The sequence below is a fragment of the Sapajus apella genome, unplaced genomic scaffold, assembly GCF_009761245.1.
Source record: "Sapajus apella isolate SASKATOON/1434 unplaced genomic scaffold, GSC_monkey_1.0 scaffold11, whole genome shotgun sequence".
NCBI lineage: Eukaryota > Metazoa > Chordata > Mammalia > Primates > Cebidae > Sapajus > Sapajus apella.
Window position 1 is genome coordinate 3,789,994 of NW_022436951.1, and position 23,976 is coordinate 3,813,969.

General features: G+C 36.4%; 1 protein-coding gene and 1 long non-coding RNA gene across 7 annotated transcripts in view; both read left to right on the top strand.

The window, feature by feature from the left end:
• RICTOR (RPTOR independent companion of MTOR complex 2) overlaps positions 1 to 23,976 on the top strand; it is a 141,422-nt gene that overhangs the window by 23,164 nt on the left and 94,282 nt on the right. The window contains exon 2 of one of the 6 annotated variants that reach the window (XM_032278904.1): positions 17,110 to 17,191. The exons of the other annotated variants lie outside the window; for them this stretch is intronic. The gene's annotated coding sequence lies outside the window, so the exon portion shown is untranslated. The remainder of the gene's footprint in view (positions 1 to 17,109; positions 17,192 to 23,976) is intronic. 6 annotated transcript variants of the gene reach the window in all.
• On the top strand, positions 10,426 to 15,935 carry LOC116552240. The gene is made up of 2 exons (XR_004269290.1): positions 10,426 to 15,513; positions 15,831 to 15,935. It is a non-coding gene; the product is annotated as an uncharacterized LOC116552240 (long non-coding RNA).

A 23,976-nucleotide genomic window follows, 5' to 3' on the forward strand; every position in this document is an offset into this window, starting at 1 on the left:
GTCTTGAACTCTTGTTCTCAAGCAGTCCTCTCACATCCATCTCCCAAAGTGCTGGGAGTACAGGTGTGAGTCACTACACCTGGCCTGTTTACCCTTGCGATCATGTGTCTGACTGAGATCTTGACTCACTACTGCTGTCCAGCATTATGAGAGTATTCTACCACACACTGCTGCTCAGAAAAAGATCAAAATTTAGAATTAAAAGTAATGTTTCTATTGAATGTGTATTATGCTTGCAACATCTTGAAGTAAGAAAATTTTAAGTTGAACCATCATAAGTCAGTGACCGTGTATTAATTTTAAGCTATTTTAGAAAATTAACGTATTACTCCTCTTTTGAAAATTTACATTCCTAATTACTACTGTGAAATGAAAACTGAGTTTGTAGAAGGGAGAATCGAAATTCACATTTTTTTTTTGAGACAGAGTCTTGCTCTGTCACCCAGGCTGTAGTGCAGTGGTGCAATCTCTGCTCACTACAACTTCTGCCTCCTGGGGTCAGGCGATTCTCTTGCCTCAGCCTCCACCACCACACCCAGCTAATTTTAAAAAATTTTATTTTTGGTAGAGATGGGGCTTTGCCATGTTGGCCAACCTGGTCTTGAATTCCTGTCCTCAGGTGATCCAGCTGCCTTGGCTTCCCAAAGAGCTGGGGATTACAGGCCTCAGCCACCTTGCTCGGCTGAAATTCACATTCTTGCTCCATAATTTGCAAGCAGATATCAGATGTGTTGTCTAGTTTTCTGAGCCTAACTTTTTTTATTCGTGAAAAGGGATAAAATATTATATATCCTATAAGGTCATTATGAGTATTAAGTGAGAAAATTATTTGTTTACAGACCCCAACATAGTGTCTGGCAAATGGGTGAAAACTTTAAGGACAAGTATTAATAAACAAGTAACAGCTATTTATACATTGTTTTGATCATGAGCATTTGGCATATTTGTAGTTTCCTGCTATTATATACAGTGATTTTATATATAGTCTTGCATATGAATCCTGCTACTTATATGTAGATTTCTCTGCATTATATAATTTAGTGTGGAATTACTGGTTATATGCCACGTATATATATGGAGAGAAAGGAGAGGTTATCCATCTATATGTCTTTATTTTCACAGTAGTAATATGTAAGACTTGCTGTTAATTCATACTTTCATCAACACTTGGGATTATCAGTCTTATTAAAAAATACTTTATGAAAATTTTCAAACATACACGTAATTTGAGGAAAAAGTATAATGAGCCCTCATTGTATTCCTTATCTTCAACCATTATAAACATATGGGACAATCTTATTTCATTTGTATATTCTCTCACTTCCCTCATGGATCATTTTGAAGCAAATCCAAGGTATATATTATTTCATTGCAGATAATCAGTATGTATATCTAAGGGATAAGGAATTTAAAAATATATAACCACAATGGCATTAACACAACTGAGTAAATTCACAGTAAGTTCTTTGTAGGCCAGGCGTGGTGGCTCACGCCTGTAATCCTAGCACTTTGGGAGGCCTAGGTGGGAGGATTGCCTGAGCTCAGGAGTTCTTGAAGCAGCGTGGGCAAGAAACCCTGTGTCTAAGAAAATACAAAAAATCAGCCTGGTGTGGTGGCGTGCACCTGTAGTCCCAGCTACAGTACTTGGGAGGCTGAGGGAGGAGAATCGCTTGAACCTGGGAGGTGGAGGTTGCAGTGAGCTGAGATCATGCCACTGTACTCCGGCCTGGGCAACAGCAAGACCCCGTTTCAAAAACAAACAACAACGACAAAAAACAGTAAGTTCTTTATATCATCTAATATTCAGTCAGTGCTCAAATTTTTCTGTTTTACAGATACTTTGAGTAATAATTCATACAAGGTCAGCACACCTTATATATATGTAAAAAAACAAGTTGTTCATCTAGATCACCTTCCTTTTGGGTAATCTGTTTTTCTGTCTATATTCACAATTTCTTTTAAACATTTTGAATAAAGTGTGTTTAGGTGGTTGTTTATTCTGCCTTGGGTTTCATTGGGCATCCTGATTCTAAGTATTTCAAGTCTTTGCATAATTCCAGAAAAGTGTCAGTCCTCGTGTTTTTTGAGTATTGGATCTCTCCCATTTTGTCTTGTTAAATATATGTTAGACTTTCTCATTATCTTACTTGGTTTTTAAACTTTTTTATGTGTTTCATCTCCTTTTTTCTGAGAAGCCAAGTTCTATATTATATCTGTAGCTAGGTCTTTTGTTCATTAATTCCTCTGCTAGCTGTGTTTATGCTGTTCATCCCTTCCATTGAGTTATTTAAGTTATGATATTTTTATTTCAAGAAGTTCTGCTTGAATCTCCCCACCCCGTCCCTCCCTCCCTTTTCTGTCATGGATGTTTTTGATATTTTTAATTTTTATTTTTTTTGAACGCTCTCTTGAATGTTCTTTTTACTTCTTTTTTTCCACTTAAGCCAGAGGTTTGCAAATTATGGTTTGCAAGTCTGGCTTGCTACTGCATATGTAAATAACATTTTATTGGGGCACGGCAATGCTTATTTATTTTAAGTGTTATCGTGGCTGCTTTGGTGTCTGTGGAGTTAAGTAGTTGAAACAGAGACTGTGTAACTTAAGGCCTAAAGTGTTTATTATGTGACTCTTTATGAACAAGTTTGCCAGCTTCCCTGTTTTAGATATATAAAACATAATTATTATTTCATTGTATGTAATGATTCTGATATTTTAGTCTTTTTAGATTTTTTTTTTCTGGTTTCTGTTTATAATGGCTTATTTTGCTGTTTACTGTGTGTTTGTGGCTTTTGGTTGTGCCCTATATTTATTTGTTAGGTTACCCAGGCTAAGGGTGGTTACCTGGTTGGGTGGGTGAGTTAGTGGCGGAGTGATTAGTGGTTGAGTTTGCTTCTGCCTGCTGCCTAGGAGCATTGTAGACCAAGGGCTACTTTAAATTCAGATTCTCACCTTGGTTTTTTTTTTTTTTTCCTTAACCATGCAGGGGTACATTTATGTTCCAAAGTCACATGTGGCTTCAGAGTCTCAGCAAAGTCTCTTGTTTTTTTGATTTGTTTACAGCTTGACCCAGAGCTGCATTTCTTTGCTGTTTACCTCTGTTGGATGTTCTTCTAATTCACCTTTTTTCTTAGGATGTAGACTTTTCTAAGGTCTAACTTTATGCATAATAGATTCCTTGTTTTGCATTGATTCAGGGGTTTGCCTACAGTCCTCATGGCCTGCTCTTAAGCTTTGGGAATAGAATTTCATGTGGATCCTCTAAAGCAGAGCTTCTGAAATTCAGTGCTTTGTTGGAGGTCTCAGACACCATCCTTAGATTCAGTGATTTACTAGAACTCATTACAACAAAAAGATACGATACTAAATCAGCAAAGGGAAAAGGTACATGGGGCAAAGTCTTGGGGAAACAAGCATAACTTTCTAGAATCTTTTCCCAGCAGAATCACACAGGGCATGCTAGTTTCCTCCAGTAATGAATTGTGACAACCCATGAAATGTTTGTCAACCGGGGAATCTCGTTAGAGACTCAGTGCCCAGAGTTTTTATTGAGGACTTGCCAAGTAGGTAGCCTCTACCTGGCAGATAACAAAATTCCAAACTTACAGAACGAAATCAAGTACTACATCTGAAACACATTGTTTGTATAAACAGTTTAGGTCCAGTGAGCCACATGTACCAGTTTAGAGAATCTCCCAAAATGTAAGTTCCTGTATGGTAGCTGAAAGTCAACCTTGGAAGCAGGCCGTTTTAAGGATAAGCAGTTAGGCCTGCTAGGTTTAACTTTTTTCTTGCAGAAATACACAATTGGACCACCTGGAGATTTTGTCATAATGAAGAGTCAGGTTCAGTAGGCCTGGAAGGGCTTAAGATTTTGCATTTATTTATTTATTTATTTATTTATTTATTTATTTATTTATTTTGGGACGGAGTTTCGCTCTTGTTACCCAGGCTGGAGTGCAATGGCGCGATCTCGGCTCACCGCAACCTCCGCCTCCTGGGTTCAGGCAATTCTCCTGCCCCAGCCCCCTGAGTAGCTGGGATTACAGGCACACGCCACCATGCCCAGCTAATTTTTTGTATTTTTAGTAGAGACGGGGTTTCACCATGTTGACCAGGATGGTCTCGATCTCTTGACCTCGTGATCCACCCGCCTCGGCCTCCCAAAGTGCTGGGATTACAGGCTTGAGCCACCGCGCCCGGCTAGATTTTGCATTTATGACATGCTCGCAGGTTGTACCCATGTTGATTGTCCACAGCCGCACTTTGGTATCCTGGTAGTTATTCTTAGGGCCAGAAGCCCTTCTTTTCATTAGTGTTTTTATCCTAAATGGCCAAAGTCTTTTATTCTGAATTGGTGGGAACATTCTTTGTTATGGTTAAATTCTTCGTGTTGACAAACTAATTATTGCTGGGGCAATATGATTTACTTTTTCTTAAACTTTTTCCAACTTAATATCTAAATTTATACTTCACTACATATTTTGTGTCTTGGAAGAATGGAAAAAGTAACAGTTTCAATGATTTTGTTGTAGAAAAGAGTGCAAGATTTTCATATTGGTAGTATTAATTATACAGGTCCACAGTCTCTTCTCCACAACTTTGAAACCTAAAAACTCTGAGAAGGAAAGCTTTTTTCATATGTAACCTGACCTGATAAAACTGACCTGACGGCCGGGTGTGGTGGCTTATGCTTGTAATCCCAGCACTTTGGGAGGCCAAGATGATCGGATCACCTGAAGTCAGGAGTTCGAGACTAGCCTGGCTAACATAGTGAAACCCTGTCTCTACTAAAAATACAAAAAAATTAGCCGGGCGTGGTGGCAGGCGCCTCTAATCCCAGTTACTCAGGAGGCTGAGGCAGGAGAATCGCTTAAACCCAGGAGGTAGAGATTGCAGTGAGCCAAGATGGAGTCACTGCACTCCAGCTTGGGCCACAGAACAAGACTCCGTCTCAAAAAAAAAAAAAAAGAAAAACAACAACAACAAAAAACTGACCTGACCTCAACTCATTTCACGTAGCAAAGCCTGACTGGAATTTGTCTTCTTAATATTTATCTCAATGTGTCTAGTCATGTTTTTCTTAAAAGAAATTATAGTTTATGAATGGGCAATGAAGTATGGAGAACAAATATATCACAAAAGCACTATCAGAGTGCATAAATAAAATATTAAAATATCAACAATTAGTTCTTGCAAGATATGCCTAAATGAATGTGTTATACTGATTTTATTTATCATGGTTTAAGGTTTTTAAAGGCTAAATCCAAAGAGCATTTGCAAATTTATTTTTAGATTCTGATCATTAGTCTATGCGGTTATTTATGAATGTCCAACTGAAGTGTAGGCAAGAATAACAAATAGTAAACTTGGAATTAGAGGGCCTGTTTACACTTATACTACATGAATTAATTGTGCATTGTGATATTTTTGCCAGGTTAGGGTCATCATTGACCCAGGTTCATGGAAAGGCTTAATTTAACATGTGTTTCCTTTCATGCTTAGGACTTGAGATAAGCCAATATGTTTTTGTTCTGATAATTGTTGGTGAGCTTTTTTGATGTATATGAATGATTATGCTTAACCCTAAAAGCAGGAATAGGATACTAAATATGGTAATATGTATAAAACACTGATTCAAAACTTAGTAGGGTATAAAAACAGGATACTGTTATGATGTAGTCTATGTAAGAGGTTATTAAGGTACATGAACTAAAGCAGGGGTTCCGAAACCCCTGGCTGTGCACTGGTACAAGTCCCTGGCCTCTTAGGAACTGGGCTACACAGTAGGAGGTGAGCAGCAGGCAAGCTAGCATTACCACCTGAGCTCTATCTTCTGTCAGATCAGTGGCAGCATTAAATTCTCATAGGAGCTTGAACCCTATTGTGAACTGTGCATGTGAGGGATCTAGGTTATGCCTTCCTCATGAGAATCTAATGCCTGATGATCTGAGGTGGAACAGTTTCATCCGAAACCATTCCCACCACTTGACCCTGTCTGTTGCAAAATTGTCCTCCACAGAACTGGTCCCTGGTGCCAGAAAGATTGAGAACTGCTGTTCTAAAGTGTCTCAGTGATACCTGATGGCTACCTGGATTTGAATAGATTCCATCGAGTCCAGAATTTCCAATAGTAATATTATATGAAGGTGGAAATTCTTGAAATTTTTTATTAGGATGAATTAATTTGATTACAGGACATGCCAAATTTGAGGTGGACACACCACAAAACATGTAGACTGAAGTGTATTGCTTTTAATTATAGATATATTTTAGAATTGAACTTTTGAGGCGTTGTTGACTTAAAGAGTAAAACTGAATTTCTTAGAATTGATGGAGACAGTGAAAAGAGAAACCTGAGGAAAAGGATATACAGTTAGAACTTCAGGTAATTTTTGTTGTCTTTCTTGTTGTTTACATTTAAAACTTTTTTTTTCCCTGGCAACCTTCATTTAACTCAAAGCTTTTGGTGATGTTAAAGGATATGGAACAGGAGGAGGGAATACAAATCTTTAAACCAAGACATAAGAGCAGTGAGGAATAGGCATGAAAAGGACTGAGACAGTGTAGTTGTAGAAACCATGGGAAAGAAGGTGGATTTGGTTAGCATGGGTGAGCATTGTAATGGAAAAGTCAAAAAGTTTGAAAAACTGAGAGAAAAACTTTGAATTGGGCAAATGGTACACTTGAGGAGGACAGCTTAATTTGAATGATGGCCTTAGCCACCAGGCTGATGAAGCTTAGGAGATGATGAGGTAAGAATAAATTCAGCAGCATCTCAGATTTGGCAAAAGAAAGAAGTAATGTTTCAAAGATGGGAAACAACGGGCAAAGCATTTAATTTTTTTTTATTTTTAGATACTAGGGTCTTGCTCTGTCACCCAGACTAAAGTGCAGTGGCACCATTATGGCCCACTGTAGCTTCAACCTCCTGGGCTCAAGTAATTCTCCCATCTTAGCCTCCTGTATAGCTGGGATGGCAGATGTGCGCCACCATGCCCAGCTGTGGGTTTTGTTGTTGTTGTTGTTGTTTTGTTTTGTTTTTCCCTAATTTTTGTAGGGACAGGAGTCTTACAATGCTCTTATTGCTGGTCTTGAACTCCCGGCCTCAAGAAGTCCTCCCTTCCGGGCCTCCCAAAGTTCTGGGAGGCCATGAGCCTCTGCACCTGGCCAGCATTTTTTTTAAAGACAGAGCTGTGAAAGAAACTGAGGATTCATGAAGAATAGTGCGTAATAAGATGTGGAATCAATACAGATGGAAAGATTAGAAAATAATATGGTAACAATGTATTTTTCAGTTTGCTAAGCCATCTAGTGTCCTACAGCCAAGGTATTATTTACCTTTGCCCTCCCTTATTAGTTCCTAAGAAGGTAAGCCCATTTAACTACCTTCATAGAAGCCACCTGTCTGACAAATGATCTGAACTATAGACATATTTCATAGAGAAAAGCGGAAGCATGGAAGTAGCTGTACATGCAAATATACAACTGACTTCTAAATAATTCTAATAGACTGGATATATATCAGGATTAATTGTCTTGGCCATTAGGCACAGCTGTTCCATTCTTTCACAGGGTTCATTTACATAGTGAATTGTTTCAAAGACAAACTGATTTTTTTTTCCTTTTATAATAAAGGATTCCTAATTAGAGGACTATGGAAACCTAATGATTTTACAAATATCTTTGTAAAATATAATAGACTAAGACATAGAAATTGTAACAGAACATGTAGTAATTGTAATCTTTTTTTTTTTTTTTTTTTTTTTTTGAGACGGAGTTTCACTCATGTTACCCAGGCTGGAGTGCAATGGCGCGATCTCGGCTCACCGCAACCTCCGCCTCCCGGGTTCAGGCAATTCTCCTGCCTCAGCCTCCTGAGTAGCTGGGATTACAGGCACGCGCCACCATGCCCAGCTAATTTTTTTTGTATTTTTAGTAGAGACGGGGTTTCACTGTGTTGACCAGGATGGTCTCGATCTCTTGACCTCGTGATCCACCCGCCTCGGCCTCCCAAAGTGCTGGGATTACAGGCTTGAGCCACCGCGCCTGGCCTGTAATTGTAATCTTTAAGTAATAATTGCTTTTAGTTATTTTTACTGTCTTAGAAAAGGTTGTTCAAGTTGCAGACTGCATTTTTCATATTGATTTTCTGCAGAAAAAATAACATTAAATGTTATGAAAAACATTTCTTTGAATGATAGCCATTTCTGTAGGCTGGCGAAGACCTTTTGAATTCTTTGTATATACTTGTGTATACTTTGTGTACAAAGTAAAAGTGCTTTGTGAATTTGGTTCAGTTGTCTACCACAAATTATCTTTTAACAGGCATTATGATCCCAAGTACTCAATTCTAATTTTACTGTAAAGAAGAGAAAGAGATGAAGATTCAGAAAGCACTTGATACGCTTTTTCCATTGTGGAGGTCTTACTCATTTTCTACCTCAGACATCTGTGCAAGAAAATCCTTATGAATTCACTAATTACCTACCATGTAGTAATAGACAAGGATGATGATTAGAAGATTAGTTAAGGTGAATGGTTAGGCATTAGTTCTTTAGCTAGTGTAGCCTGGCAACAGGATTTTTAGCACTGAGTGAATAGTACCTGAGAAAGTGGAATAGAAGAGGATCAGAATGGTTTTCTGAAGGTAGACAGCAGGCTTAAATTTTTGCCTTTTTCTTTTTGTTTTCCTATGCATTGCCATTTAAAAAATTTTGTGTTTGACAAATTTGGGTAAATGCCATTGCATTGTTAATTATTTTTAAATAGGTTTGTTCTTTCCTTAGAAAGTGAGATTTCTTTTCAAAGCAATAAGAAAGAAATTTGGTTAGGGTGTTTGGAAAATTGTATTATTTCATATCTTCTTGTTCCTCAGAGTTTGGGAAGTAGATACATTTCTTTTTTTATTCCCTCTTTTATGTATGTCCGTATTATAGCTGTCATTATTATAACTAATCATAAGGTAGTAAGTCCCTTGTCAATTCCTCTATTTTAGAATTCACAGATATGGCTTAGAGACTTCTGTTATAATTGCCAGATTGTTAAAAGTCAAGTTAAAGAAGCAGTCTTGTTTACTGTAAAAGGACAATAAATATAGTCTTTAATATCTCACAAAATAACAAATTTTTTTCATTCTTGCTTTTTACTATTTATTGAATAGAGAGAAACATGAATTTATTATACATGTTTTGCTCAGTGAGTCTTTGACAGATTGACACCTGTGAAACCAGCACCCAGATCAAGAAGCAGAGCTTGCTGTATTTTAAATACATATTTTTTAACATTTTGGTTTTAATTGACACAAATAATTACATGTTTATAGGGTACACTGTGATATTTTGATATGTGTCTACATTGTGTAAAACAAAATCAGGGTATTTAGCATATCCGTTAATGGATTAATCAGCATTCTGTCACTTATAGATTACCTGAAATTGGGTAATTCATAAGAAAAGTAATTTAGTTCTTACTATTATGGAGGCTGAGAAGTCCAAGATTGAGGGGCTGCCATCTGATGACAACTTCTTGCTGTCATTGAAGTGTCTCAGGGTGGTGTGGTACATGTTGTCACATGTCAAGGAGGGCTGAATGTGCTAATGTGCTAGCTCAGGTTTCTTTTCTTCTTATAAAGCCACCAGTTCCTCTCCTGTGATAACTCATTCTTGAGGGCAGAGCCTTCATGATCCAGTCACCTCTTCAAGGCCCCACCTCTCAGTACAGCCATGTTGGGGATGAAATTTCAACCTCAGCTTTGGAGGGGACATTCAGACCATAGCAATCACGTCATATGTTTATAATTTTTTTGTGGTGAGAACATTCAAAATCCTTTCTCCTAGTTATTTGGAAATACAATACAATACAATACTATTAGTCATAGTCACCCTACTGCACAAGAGAACACCAGAACTTATTCCTCCTAACTTTAACTTTCTCTGTTCTCCCCTACCCTCTACTATGCTACTCTCTACTTCTGTGAGATCAGTTTCTTTAGATTCCACTTCTTTAAATTTATGAGATTGTGTGGTGTATGTCTTTCTGTGCCTGGTTTATTTCACTTAAGATCATGTCCTCCAGGTTCATCCATGTTGCCGCAAATGCTAAGATTTTATTTTTTTAATGGCTGAATAGTATTCCATTGTGCATATATACTACACTTAAAAAATTCATTTATCCATTGAAGGACACTTAGGTTGCTTCTATATCTTGTCTATTATGAATAGTGCTGCAATAAATATGGTATCTCTTTAGCTTATTAATTCTCTCTGATATGCTGATTTCATTTCCTTTGGCTATGTATACCTGGTAGTGGAATTGCTGGATTATCCATATGATAATTCTATTTTTAGTTTTTTGAGGCACCTCTATATCATTTTCTATAATGGCTGTACTTAATAATTTACATTCTCACCAACAGTGTATGAATTCCTTTTCCACATTTGTTACTTTTTGTCTTTTTCTTTTGACATAGGGTCTTGCTCTGTCACCCAGGCTAGAGTACAGTGGTATGTTCATGGCTCCCTGCATTTTTTAATCTTTTTGATAATAGCCTAATTGAGGTGATATGAAACCAGAACCCAGACCAAGAAACTGAATTTGGTATATTTTGAAGTTTTGTGTATTTATTTCTGAATAGTAAATTCATTTATTCAACAAATACTTTTTGAGTGTGGTTACTGCCTGCCAACCATTGTTTAGTTATTTGGATGACGTCACAGTGGTGAACTAAAGCAGAATTACGGCATAGGGAGATAAACATCAACTAATTATACAATTAAGTGTGTAATTATAACCCAGTATGAACACCGAAGGTACATTGTCCTGTGCAAGGCAGTATAACTAGGTAGTCTGTATTGTATTATATGTTGAGGAATAAAAGGTAGACTTTGGAGTCATACTGCTTAAGTTCAGATCTTATTGCCATATCTGGTATTAGTGTGACTTTTAGGCAAGTGTCTCTAGGCCTCATTTATTAACATGGGATCAATAATAGTAATACCTACCTTATACAATTGTTATGGAGATTAAAATAGCTTATTCATACAGAATATTACCACAATATTGTAGGTTCTCTGTATAGTATTAGTAATTATTAATTTTGTGTCAGTGGTGGTGTTTTATATGTAACATTTGAAGATGATCAGAATATTTCATACAGTAGGTTCTGGTCTTAGATTGCAGATCAAATAATCCAAACAGATAAAAGAATCTAGTTGCATGACACCTGGCAGTCTTTATAGCATGTTTCACATTTTAGCGAGCATAAGAATCACTGGGGTACTTCTTATAAATGCATATTACTGTGGGCAGCTTTCTGGGGACACTTGACTCTGGAATTGATATTTTTATGATAATCTATATATATTTTTAAGAACATAGGCTTGAAAACGGATAGCCTGTAAATGTGGTTTAAAATAATTTTTTAATTAAACATAATTTTTTAAAATTATTTTTTAATTTTAGAAACAGGGTCTTGCTCTGTCACCCAAACTGGAGGTGGAGTCCAGTGGAATGATCATAGCTCACTGCAGCCTTGAACTCCCAGGCTCTAGGGCCCCCAGTATCGGAGTAGCCAAGCCTGACTAATATAAGTGTTTTTGATACAGTACCAAATAGCCAATTATTTTGTCTTATTATTTTAACATTTAACAAATTATATGTTATATGTTATTTAACATATTTAACATATAACATTGTAAATATTAACATTATTTAATATATAACATTGTAAGGTTTGTTGTTATTTACTTTTGGTGCATAAGCTTACTATAGCTGGTAGAAAATTTCCCCCAAATCTGTACTTGCTCTAGGATTCCCTGTTAGTGAGTAGAATCATACATCAATTTGCCCAATCCAGAAATCTGGAATTCATCCTTGATTCTGTCGTCTGTCTTTCCTCCATCTCTAAGCCATTACTAAGTTTCCTGGTTATAAAATTTTTTTAACCTCTACTTAAACTTGCCTTTGTCCTCTTCTGCAGTTCACTCTCCAAAGTTGTATTTCTGAAGCACAAATAACTGATCATGCCATTCACTTGCATAAATGCCTTCCTTAACAATTAACTATTGCCCAAAGATATAAGATAACTTAACTTAGAAAAATATAAGTTAACATAACATACCTTAGAAAGCTGTTGGAATCTAGCTCTGTTTTCATTTGTTCTCTATCCTGTTTTCTGGGGACTTAGAATTTCTTGCTGTTTCTTGAGTTAATTGAGAAAAATACCATGTTTTTTCACATTTCCATGTTAATGTGCATATTACTTTTCACATTTTATATGCCTACAGGATGTATTGCCTATTGTCAAGAATAAATTCCAGCGTTAAGTATCTTCAGATAACGTTTGTGCCACTTACTCTCTTGCTCAGTATTTCTTTTAACCACTGTTTATTGACAACCCACCACATGCCTGGCATTGTGCCAGAGGTGCATCTGTAAATGGACAGACAGGTTTCCTGTTCTCATTTGTCTTATACTAGTGAAATCTCTGTCAAACACTCTCTTTTTGTTTTGTTTGCATGGTATTTACCACCAACCTGTCTGTTATATTACTGTTAGATTTATATCCCTCTTTTTTCCCATTTAATTTTGAGCTCCAGGAATTAGATCATATATTTATTAATGTTTCTCTCCTAGCAGTTAGCACAGTATATGGCAGATGAAGAGCATTGAAATTTATGACTGAATAAAACACAGAAATCGAAATACCCTTGTAGATATACAGAGCTGTTCCTGGGAAAGATCATAACTGTGCTTTATAGTATAGGTTTATTTTGAAAAATTATATAAATAAGAACATTATTAAATAAAATCTAGGGGAATACCTGTGTTCCTCAGTATTGATATTGTCAATGTTACTTTTTTTGAAAAAGAACCTTGGGAGGACCATTGTTTGAAGTTAAATTTTAAATATTTACATATTTTAAGCTGTAAACTTATATAAATTTATATTCTAAGTATATGAATTAAAATACTAATTATAGCTTCTAATTATTAAAATTATACAACTTTTAATAGATGTTCTGTTCAAATGAATTACTACTACATCTAGCTTACTTTCTTTTAGTGTTGTATACCTAGATTGATCCTCGTTTATATTTGACAGTTACAATATATAATAACATGCTGATAAATCAATTAAAGACGTGGCTTTTGTTAATAGAATTTTAAGACCATCACAGGAGTGGCCTGGTAGATGTCACTTGTTTAATTTATCCAAAGGTACAGAATGATAAACTGTCAACAAGAACTTTTTTTTCTTGTCATTGGTTATAACCTTTGCTCCTTGAAATAATTCGGAGTGAGCAATTCTTTAGAATTATAGAAAGGAAGATGTTTTTGTGTACACAGAAAGAGGAAAGTATAAAATGAAGTAAGTTTATAATCCAGAATTGAAGTGGGAGGGAAATAGGTCTCAATCCCTGGGTCATGGAGAAAAAGTTATTTATTTATAAAACATATATGTATTTGTTTTTCAACCTTTAGTTTTGGTGGGTACATGTGCAGGTTTGTTACATGGTTAAGTTGCATGTTGCTGAGGTTCAGTGTACAGATGTTCCCATTACCCAGGTAGTGTGCATAGTACCTGATAGGTTGTTTTTCAGTGCTTACTCCTCTTTCCTCTTCCCCTACTAGTCCGCCGTGTTTCTTTTTACCATCTTTAGGGAAGTCAATTTTAATATGTTAAAGTCAGCAGAAATTGCCATAACTCTTCCTGCCATCATTATTATAAGAGTAGGACACTGGTACAAGAAGCCAACAACACAAGTTTTTAAAAATTTTTATATTTATTTATTTATTTAACCTCAACAACACAATTTTAGTCTCTGGGAGGAGATAATGGAGCAGATATAGTCCTGGGAAAAACAGACACTGCCGTTGAAGTTTATACTTAAGGTGATCATATTATTTATAGCTATTATTTATAATACAACCTGGGATACTTTGGGAAGTGAAAATAGATGATATTAACAATTACAGTGGTACACTAGCTGTTAACTGGAACCCTGACAAATCAGATATATGTAATATATATGCTATAATGTTGGTATGAAGAATGTATCATAACAGTATAGAGAAGTGGCTTTGTAGGTTAGGAAAAACCTTTACATCTAGTCTGAGCTAGACTTCTGAAGAATGACAAGGTTGTTCCCCAAGTTGGGTTGAGAAACAAAGGGCATTCCAGGTTAAAGGGACCTAGTACCATCTTGCTGTTTGTATTGCTCTGTCTCTGTTCATATCATTTCTCTGTTCATATCATTGCCTCTCACGAAGTGCTTCGTGGTTTGCTGATTTTCTGAAACAGCTATGAAACATCCAGTTGATTGATCGTACTTCAGGTTTACCTACCCAGGCACTGGTTCTCACAGCACTTTTTGCTCATGAACCTTAATGTGTGACTCCCTATATTCTCATGTCTGCCTTTATGATCTTGGGGGTAGTAGCTTGCCCTGTGTCCTCATTTCTCTTACAATTCAGAAGAGTTGTTGATTTTTCAGTTTGATCAGGTTTTTACTTGTCGTTAGAATGATGTGATGACTTCCAGGCTCCTTTCGTGTGGAACCAGAAATGAAGTCCATGTTCAGTTTTTAGTATGATAAACTTAACATTTAAGAAACATTATAACCCAGTTAAATTGATTGACTTGCCACTGTAGTTGATTGACAGGTTTTTCTGTCAATCATTTTTGCCATTGTATTTATATTTAAAATATACCAATGATCAAAAGATTATTACATGCTTCAGTTGCTTGAGAGAAAACATTGTTATTTTGAGTGTGTAAAGGGAAGATAATACTTGTTCTCTGCATTCCAGATGATTACACCAGAACAAATAAACAATTACACAGGGGCAGATTTTGGCATCAGTATAAGAAAAAATGTTCTATTTCTCTATCCAAAGATGGAATACTTCCTCTTGGCAACTTTTGACTTGCTCTGCCTTAGTGTTATTTTACTATAAACTAGAGGCCCTCAGGAGATGCTATCCTTGGGATAGAGCCTTTCTCTACTAAATTATATAACTTTTTGAAATTAATAATTGTTAGAATTTCAGGAAATGTTAGATTGTTTAAAGCAATGCTTTTCTCATCTTTTGGACCTGTGGATAAGGGTGAGAAGATGTACTGCCAGTGTCTTTGCTGGTGGAGACCATTTTGCTTCTAGCTTTTGCAAAGTAATGCTAACTATAGTAATCTTCATATACATTTAGTCATATCTGCTTACATTAATCATAGATTATATTAAAGACATAATTACATATCAGATTTGTGTAATTGTTTAATTTTGTTATAGTGTTGAAGCCATGTATGTATCCAACTTTTCTAGATGGGTATGTATGTTGCTTATGTGGTATTTGTTTACATGTATTCAAAAGTACATCATAGAATACATTGTTCAGCTCTACTCCTACTTCAGTTTCTCTTTGAAATTTTCAGGAAGGTTGATAAAATGATAAAAATTAGATTTGTACAGTTAATCTTGCAGTGGCTTGGAGATTGGATTAGAATAAAGAGAGGTAAGGCCGGGCGCGGTGGCTCAAGCCTGTAATCCCAGCACTTTGGGAGGCCGAGGCGGGTGGATCACGAGGTCAAGAGATCGAGACCATCCTGGTCAACATGGTGAAACCCCGTCTCTACTAAAGTACAAAAAATTAGCTGGGCATAGTGGCGCATGCCTGTAATCCCAGCTACTCAGGAGGCTGAGGCAGGAGAATTGCCTGAACCCAGGAGGCGGAGGTTGCGGTGAGCCGAGATCGCGCCATTGCACTCCAGCCTGGGTAACAAGCGCGAAACTCCGACTCAAAAAAAAAAAAAAAAAAAAGAATAAAGAGAGGTAATATAAGCACAGGGAATTAATTTATTACGCAGCTTTTGCCATAATTTAAATGAGTTAGAAGAGCAATTGAAATGTGGTTGTGGTTGATAGAATTTAAAAAAAGGAAGAGATGTCAGAAACTTTAGAGAGGAGTAAATGGCACTTTGCTGGCCAGTTGAAGGTGGGAGATCAGGAAGAGGAAAATGTCAAAGATAACTTTTAAGGAGAAATTTTCCCTAAGGGGAAAATAATTTAAAGGATGAGTAATTACTCAGAATTTGCCTAACTGACTTTTCTTTTTAGTGCCTCTTTAAGGCCATGATCAACGAGCTTGGTCACTCATTAACTGTAATAATTGTTGTTCTGAACAGTTAGGGATGATAAATGGAAATGTATTTAGACATTTGTTTCAAGATTCTAGTCAGCCTCCAGCCCTTCAAGAAAACATTAAGTGATTTTAATTAGAAGGAGCTCATGTGTGTAAGAAACCTTGTATGAGCCGAGCGCGGTGGCTCACGCCTGTAATCCCAGCACTTTGGGAGGCCGAGGCGGGTGGATCACGAGGTCAAGAGATCGAGACCATCCTGGTCAACATGGTGAAACCCCGTCTCTACTAAAAATACAAAAAATCAGCTGGGCATGGTGGCGCGTGCCTGTAATCCCAGCTACTCAGGAGGCTGAGGCAGGAGAATTGCCTGAACCCAGGAGGCGGAGGCTGCGGTGAGCCGAGATCGCGCCATTGCACTCCAGCCTGGGTAACAAGAGCAAAACTCCGTCTCAAAAAAAAAAAAAAAAAGAAACCTTATATGAAGCCTAGAGGAAGAGATAATGAGGGGAACTGAAGCTCCCTTAGGTTCATGGAGCCTCATATGCCATTATATGTGTATCACTCTCCTTTCATGTACTCCTTTTATAGTTGTTTCTTTTTCCTCCTCCCCTGTCCTCTTGCTGCTTTGCTTGACAGGGCTTTTGGAAGGGACAATTAGCAATACTTACTGGAATTAGTACACAACCAGACATAGAATTGATGCTTAGTAAATATTGGTTGGACCCTCCTCTTCCTGAGTACTGTTAGCAACAACCTGATCTTAAAAATAATTACTTATAAACTTATTCTTTAGTATAGAAAATTAATTCTGGAAAGCCTACTGTGTGGTAGAGACTGTGATAGGCATTTGAAGATAAGAGTAAGCAAGATGTCCTTGTCCTCCTAAAGCTTAAAACCCTTCATAGAGTCTTGGTTCATGTTTATATAATTGTTCACCTTTTTTTTTTTTTTTTTACTGTCCTGTTTTAGAGTGAAAATATTAGAAATTACAGAGCTACACAGATAATGCTCTAGAGTATGTGACATCTCATCCAAACTACTGAGAGTTTAGGTAAGAGTGATGGGAAATTCAAGGCTAGGTAAGTGGTGGGATAGTGGATAAGAATTGAGGGATCCTTGAAGTGACTGTAAGGTGTTGGGGAATGTATCTGAGAATATACTTATGACAGCACAGTGGTCTATTGAGTTATCACCATATTTGGCTTTATTAAATTTGTACTGATTCCTTTAATTTATTATAATTTACTACTCTTGCATGACTGAAACAAATAGTTTCTTTAGGGATTTGTTTGAGGTTTCATTAACAACATCTAAGACAGTTTTAGATAGAATTATGTATCAAAAAGTATGTTATATGTTATATAAGCAAAACAAATTCTACCTGCCTATTAAGTGATTTCAGGTCATTCACACTAAACTAAGCAAAAGAGGGTCATAATTTCTAGTATTTGTACAGCACTTCATGGTTTGAGTATTTCTATGTGAAATATCTAATGTAATCATTAATATAGCTCTGGAAGGGCACCATTGTTTCTACTTTAAATACAAATCTTGGATCATGAAAGTAATATACTACTAAAACCCTCGTATAATAAAAATTAATTTAAACAGACTAATGTGTTAACTACTTGCCTGGGCTAACTGTATCTTTCACATGATTGCTCCATGAAAATTGGTTATGCTAAATAAATAATTTTTAATTATAGTTATTATTTATTGAGTAGCTGTTATGGGCTAGCCACTGTGCTAAGGAAATTATATCTCATATTTTGAAAAAGCTTTTTTTCAGGGTAGGTATTTCCACTTTATGTGTGAGAAAATGGATGCTCATGAAGTTAAGTGAGTTAGCCAAGGCTACGTGGTTTGGGGGTAAATAAGCTGGACTTGAATTCTGTTCTTTTTTATTCTAAAGATTTTTAAAATTTCCATTACTCCCATGTAGAATCTGCATACCAGCAGTTTTTGGTCATTAATTTACTATATGGACTTGGACTCAATTTAAAAATCAATTTTGTGTTGTGTATTTATTGACAGGTAAAGATAATAATATAGTTTATTGCAGCAAGTTGTAAAGCAATATATATTGAAGCCATTTTTAAATTAATGTTTACACACATATAAACATATACATATGTGTGTGTGAATGTGCACATACCCAGAATTGAGCCAAGAAGTAAATAAATGCATGGATAAGTGAATAATTAATGAATAAATATGGTTTATACCTTAGTTTTCTCTTGGTGGTCTATGCATTATGTAGCATATAATATGTGTGTCTGTGGGTGTATTTATGTAAAGAGCTTTATGATAATGCTAATCTTTGTTGAGCTGTAATACAAAATAAAAGGTACGTATTTTAAGTATGCATTTAAGTATCATTTGGTAATTATGTACTCACTACTTCCAAACAAGGTGTAGCATATTTTTATCCCCTTCTCTAAGCCCCTTTGCCTGTTTCCAATGGAATACTTTGTCACCCAGCAATCACTATCTAGTTTCTATCATCATAGATTACTTCTGTTTATATTTGCATTGCATACAAATAGAATGATACAATATATACTCTTGTGTCTGGCTTCTTTTTCTTAAGATTTTTGAAATTCATCTATGTTGTATGTATAAGTAGTTTGTTTTTTTCTTATTTTTGTTTTAAGAGACTGAGTTTTGCTCTGGCACCCAGGCTGGAGTGCAGTGGCACATTCATAGCTCATTGCAGCTTCGGATTCCTAGGCTCAAGGGATCCTCCTGCCTCAGCCTCCCTAGTTAATGGGATTACAGGCACGAGCCACTGCACACAGCTCTGTTTATTAATTTTTCATTAATATTCCAATATGTAAATATACTACCATTTGTTTATCCATCTATTGATGGACATTTGGGTTATTTCCAATTTGGAGCTGTTATGAATAAGGCTGCTATAATAAATATTCTTGTACAAGTATATTTGTGGACATATATTTCTGAGAGTGAAATTATAGAATCATAATATAGACAGATGTATGTTGCCAGCAGTTCTTTAAAGTGGTTGTAACGTTTCATACTTCTCCAATAGTGTGTAAGAATTCCATTTGTTCCATTGCCTCTCCAACATTTGATATTGCCAGTCTTCTTGATTTTATAGGTGTGTAATGGTAATTCTGTGCTTATAATTTTCATTTTCCTGTTAATTAGTGATGTTAGGCACCTTTTCTCATGTATTTTGGCCTCTTCTCCTCTTTTGTTTTCATATCTATTTAAATCTTTTACCTGTTTTTACATAGGTTATTATATTGTTGATTTGTAGATGATATTTATATATTAGTTACTGAAGTCTTGTCTGATGTTTCTGCTGTGAATGTTTTTTCCCATTTTGCTGATTGTCTTTTCATTTTCTTAATGGTCTGATGAGCAGAGGATTACTCTTGTTGGATAGTTAACTTTATACTAATTAAGATTGCTTTCTATTGTTCTGTATACTTAGAAAAATATTTAACATTGATATGTAAAAATGCTGCTTCAGGGTAGAAGTGTTAATACTTTTTAAAACTTTCTTTGACTTTTTAATTTTTCAAAATGTCTACCAAATAATGTAACATCAGAAGTCTCTAAAAAATAAACTTCAACATGAATACATGTAACTTTTGGCGACATTAATATATAATACTTCAGTGAATACTATGTACGTGCCATGCAATAGATGATAATGAAACACATATAAAACACGTTTTACTTACATTTATTATATTTATTTTAAACTGCTTTTTCCATTTTTACTTATAAAAGCAATGTAGAGAGATTAATTTTTTTTTTTTTTTTTTTTTAAGGCGAAGTTTCGCTCTTGTTACCCAGGCTGGAGTGCAATGGCGCGATCTCGGCTCACCGCAACCTCCGCCTCATGGGTTCAGGCAATTCTCCTGCCTCAGCCTCCTGAGCAGCTGGGATTACAGGCACGCGCCACCATGCCCAGCTGATTTTTTGTATTTTTAGTAGAGACGAGGTTTCACCATGTTGACCAGGATGGTCTCGATGTCTTGACCTCGTGATCCGCCCGCCTCGGCCACCCACAGTGCTGGGATTACAGGCGTGAGCCACCGCGCCTGGCCAAGAGAGATTAATTATTTTAAAGTAGCCACAGCCGTGAAGTCTTCATTTTTTTTCTCAGTTCTTCTCATTTTGTATGTGTTTCTTATACTCATTTAGAGAGCTTGGAAAATACAGTCCAAGGCGTGAAAATAAGTCAGTAATTTTTACCACCTAAAATTAACTTCTCTGAAGATATTTTTGGTGTATATACTTTCCTAATTTCAAGAATCCTTGAATTACCATGTGTTACCTACTTGGGGGAGATTGTTAACCCTATCCCTTTTCAGCTATACTCAAAAGTTTTATACAATCCTCATTTTCAAAAACATATAAGGCAGTGTAAAGTCAAGAAAATAAATCTCGTGACATTTTGGTTTTTCTAAATCTGCATTTTGTTTTTCTTAATACGCAGTAACTAAGGCCAAGTGCAGTGGCTCATACCTGTAACCCCAGTACTTTGGGAGGCTGAGGTGGGTAGATTACCTGAGATCAGGAGTTCGAGACCAGCCTGACCAACATGGAGAAACCTTGTCTCTACTAAAAATACAAATTAGCTGGGTGTGGTGGTGCATGCCTATAATCCCAGCTACTTGTGAGGCTGAGGCAGGAGATTCCCTTGAACCCGGGAGGCAGAGTTTGCAGTAAGCCAAGATCGTGCTATTGCACTCCAGCCTGGGCAACAAGAGTGAAACTCTGTCTTTAAATAAATAAATAAATAAATAATTATTATAAGCAGTAACTAGTATGTGAGAGTAATACATTATATTTTTAACTGATCTATTAAAAACAATACCACAAAGTATCTATAATGTCACAAGTGGAATAGGCAGTTCCTTGATGGAAGGACAGGAGAAGACAGATGAAATTAAAGATGGTTGAAATCAGTTGTGTTCAGCTCTACAATTGAAGATATTAAATTACTGGATATTTAGAATTGACTGCAATTATTGCATTACCTCCAGAGAGATTCATCAGGAATTACATGTAGGATTTACAGTCTATACAATATGAGAAAAAGACTCACTGTAATTCTAGTAGTTCTTTGTATTTTGTTTCTTTGCATTTGAGTGGTTGCCTATCATAGCAAGTTACCCACATTTATTTTTCCATTTTTTTTTTTTTTCTTTGAGACAGGATCTTGCTCTGTCTGTTGTCCAGGCTGGAGTACAAGTGACATGATCACTGCTCATGGCAGCCTTGACCTCCTGGGCTCAAGCAGTCCTCCCACCTCAGCCTCCCGAGTAGATAGGACTACAGGTGTGAGCCACTGTGTCCGGTTGTTTTTACCTTTTTCTCATACAGCCATGGTTTTCTAAACTTCAAGGCTTCGGAGAATATCATCTTAGATTATCTCATTTCACACTTTATACTTTTCACATATTGCTGTTACCAGTAGATGGTTTTAGAGAAGGAAAGTTGGAAACACTGAGAATAGTAAGAGAGAGAGACAGGTAAACCTCTCTTTAAATTTCTTTTTGCTATTTCCATATTGATTCATCCTATCCCTCATGTAAAAACCACATCAATCTCAGCTTGCTCACCACTCTAAGTTCTGACTATTTAGCATGAAGGGTGACAGACTGCAACTCGAGAGCCATGTTTGTTTTATTGGAACAGTGCAGTGGACTGAATGTTTGTGTCATTCAAAAATTCATATGTCAAAATCCTAACCCATAATGTATTGATACTAGGAGGTGGGGCCTGTGGGAGGTAATTAGATCATAAGGGTGAAACCCTCACAAATGGAATTAATGCCCTAATAAAAGAGAACCCAGGGAGCTCTCTAGCCCCACTTCCCCACCATGTGAGGAGACAGTGAGAAATTGGCAATCTGCAACCTGAAAGAGGAACCAGGACCTGACCATGCTGGCACCTTGATCTTGGACTTGCAGCCTCCAGAACTGTGAGACATAAGTTTTTGTTGTTTAATAAGCCATTCAGTCACCATTACTTGGTTTTATAGCATACTGAACTAATATACATAAAAAATACATTTTCTATACTTGCTTTCTGATGTAAAACATTCGAGTTGCGTAACTGCAACAGAGGCTTACGGCCTGCAAAGTCTAAAATACTGGCCCTTTACAGAAAATGTTTTCCAGTCCCTGGTCTATCAGGTAAAGAAGAAAGTGGAGATTTCTCATTTTATTACCAGGGAAACTTTAATCAGTTATTTCAAGTTAAAAAGTTCCTCAGAGCAACATTGTACCACATGAATGTTAGATAGTAGTTTAATGTCTAAAATGTCCCTAATACTGTTTTAATTGATTTGGGAAGTCACATACTATCTGGGAGGTGAAGGTTCTTGGTAATTATATAAAGGAGAAAGGCTGGTTCATTTTGATGGGTTAAGAAAGAAAACATCTTCATTAGGTAAACATTTGACTCATTGTTGAGTTACCAACACCTGTCAATTTCTAAATTATGTGCATGCCATTTGTTGTTGTCATCAGTTTTCTTCCACTTCTGTTAGATGCATTAGAGATGGAGTTATCTTGTTTGTTGCTATATTTCCAGTACCTAAAACAGTACCTGATCATAATAGCCATTCAGTTAATATTTGTTGAATGAATACACTTAGATGAGATTTGCTTCGTAAGAAGATTGTGGCTTCTTAAAAAAAGGTCTGCAATCAGTTTATACCCAGAAAATAGTATTTTAACATCTGCAAACCTTTGTGAGGAATATATGTTTTCAGGCTAATCATCGTAACTATTAGTCCTGTTAGATCATTAGCTAGCAGTAACTATAGTGTCATTTGAGTAAATCTTACTGTTTGGTGCCTGACAAGCTAATGATGAATTCAAGTAAAATGTTTAGATTATACATTTCCACGAGGTGAGTTTCACAATAGCTTCTATGAACCTTAACCCTGACTTTGCAAACTACCATAGGTCCTAAATTATCTAAAGGTTGTTATTTAATTTTTATGAACTTCTCAAATATATATAGTTAAATCATCTTTTTATTTATTTATTTTTTTAATTGCATTTTAGGTTTTGGGGGTACATGTGAAGGACATGCAAGATTGTTGCATAGGTACACACATGGCAGTGTGATTTGCCGCCTTGCTCCCCATCACCATATCTGGCATTTCCCCCCATGCAGTTAAATCATCTTAATGCCATTGACTTGCTTATAATTTTTCTTCCACAGTCTTTTCAAACAAATACAATTTATAATAGTGAAAAGAATTACTAAATACTAACAGTGACCTATTCATGGCCCCTTGTAATTCTTTTTAATAGATCCATCTCAGTGATGGATCATTCGACTTTTAAGATTACTCCCCCAAATCATTAAGTATAAAGACATGCTAAACCGGAAATCTCGAACCCCTGAGCCTGGACTGGTACAGGTCTGTGGCCTAGTAGGGACTGGGCTGCACAGCAGGCGGTGAACAGCGGGGAGTGAGCATTACTGCTGGAGCTCCACCTCCTGTCAGATCAGCAGCAGCATTAGATTATTAACAGGAGCACAAACCCTGTTGTGAACTGCACATGTGAGAAATCTAGGTTGCACCTTCCTTATGAGAATCTAATGCCTGATGATTTGAGGTGAAACAGTTTCATCTGAAAACCGTCCCCACCCCTGCCCCATGGAAAAATTGTCTTCCACAGCAGCTGTCCCTGTTGTCCAAAAGGTTGGGGACTGTCACACTAAATCAGTTAAGATTGAATTTTATTCACATTAAAAATATTTCATCTCATGAAAATCAAATGATTGATCTCAGCATGTAGCAACTTCAAAGCAATTGGAAATAGCTAAGTAGTG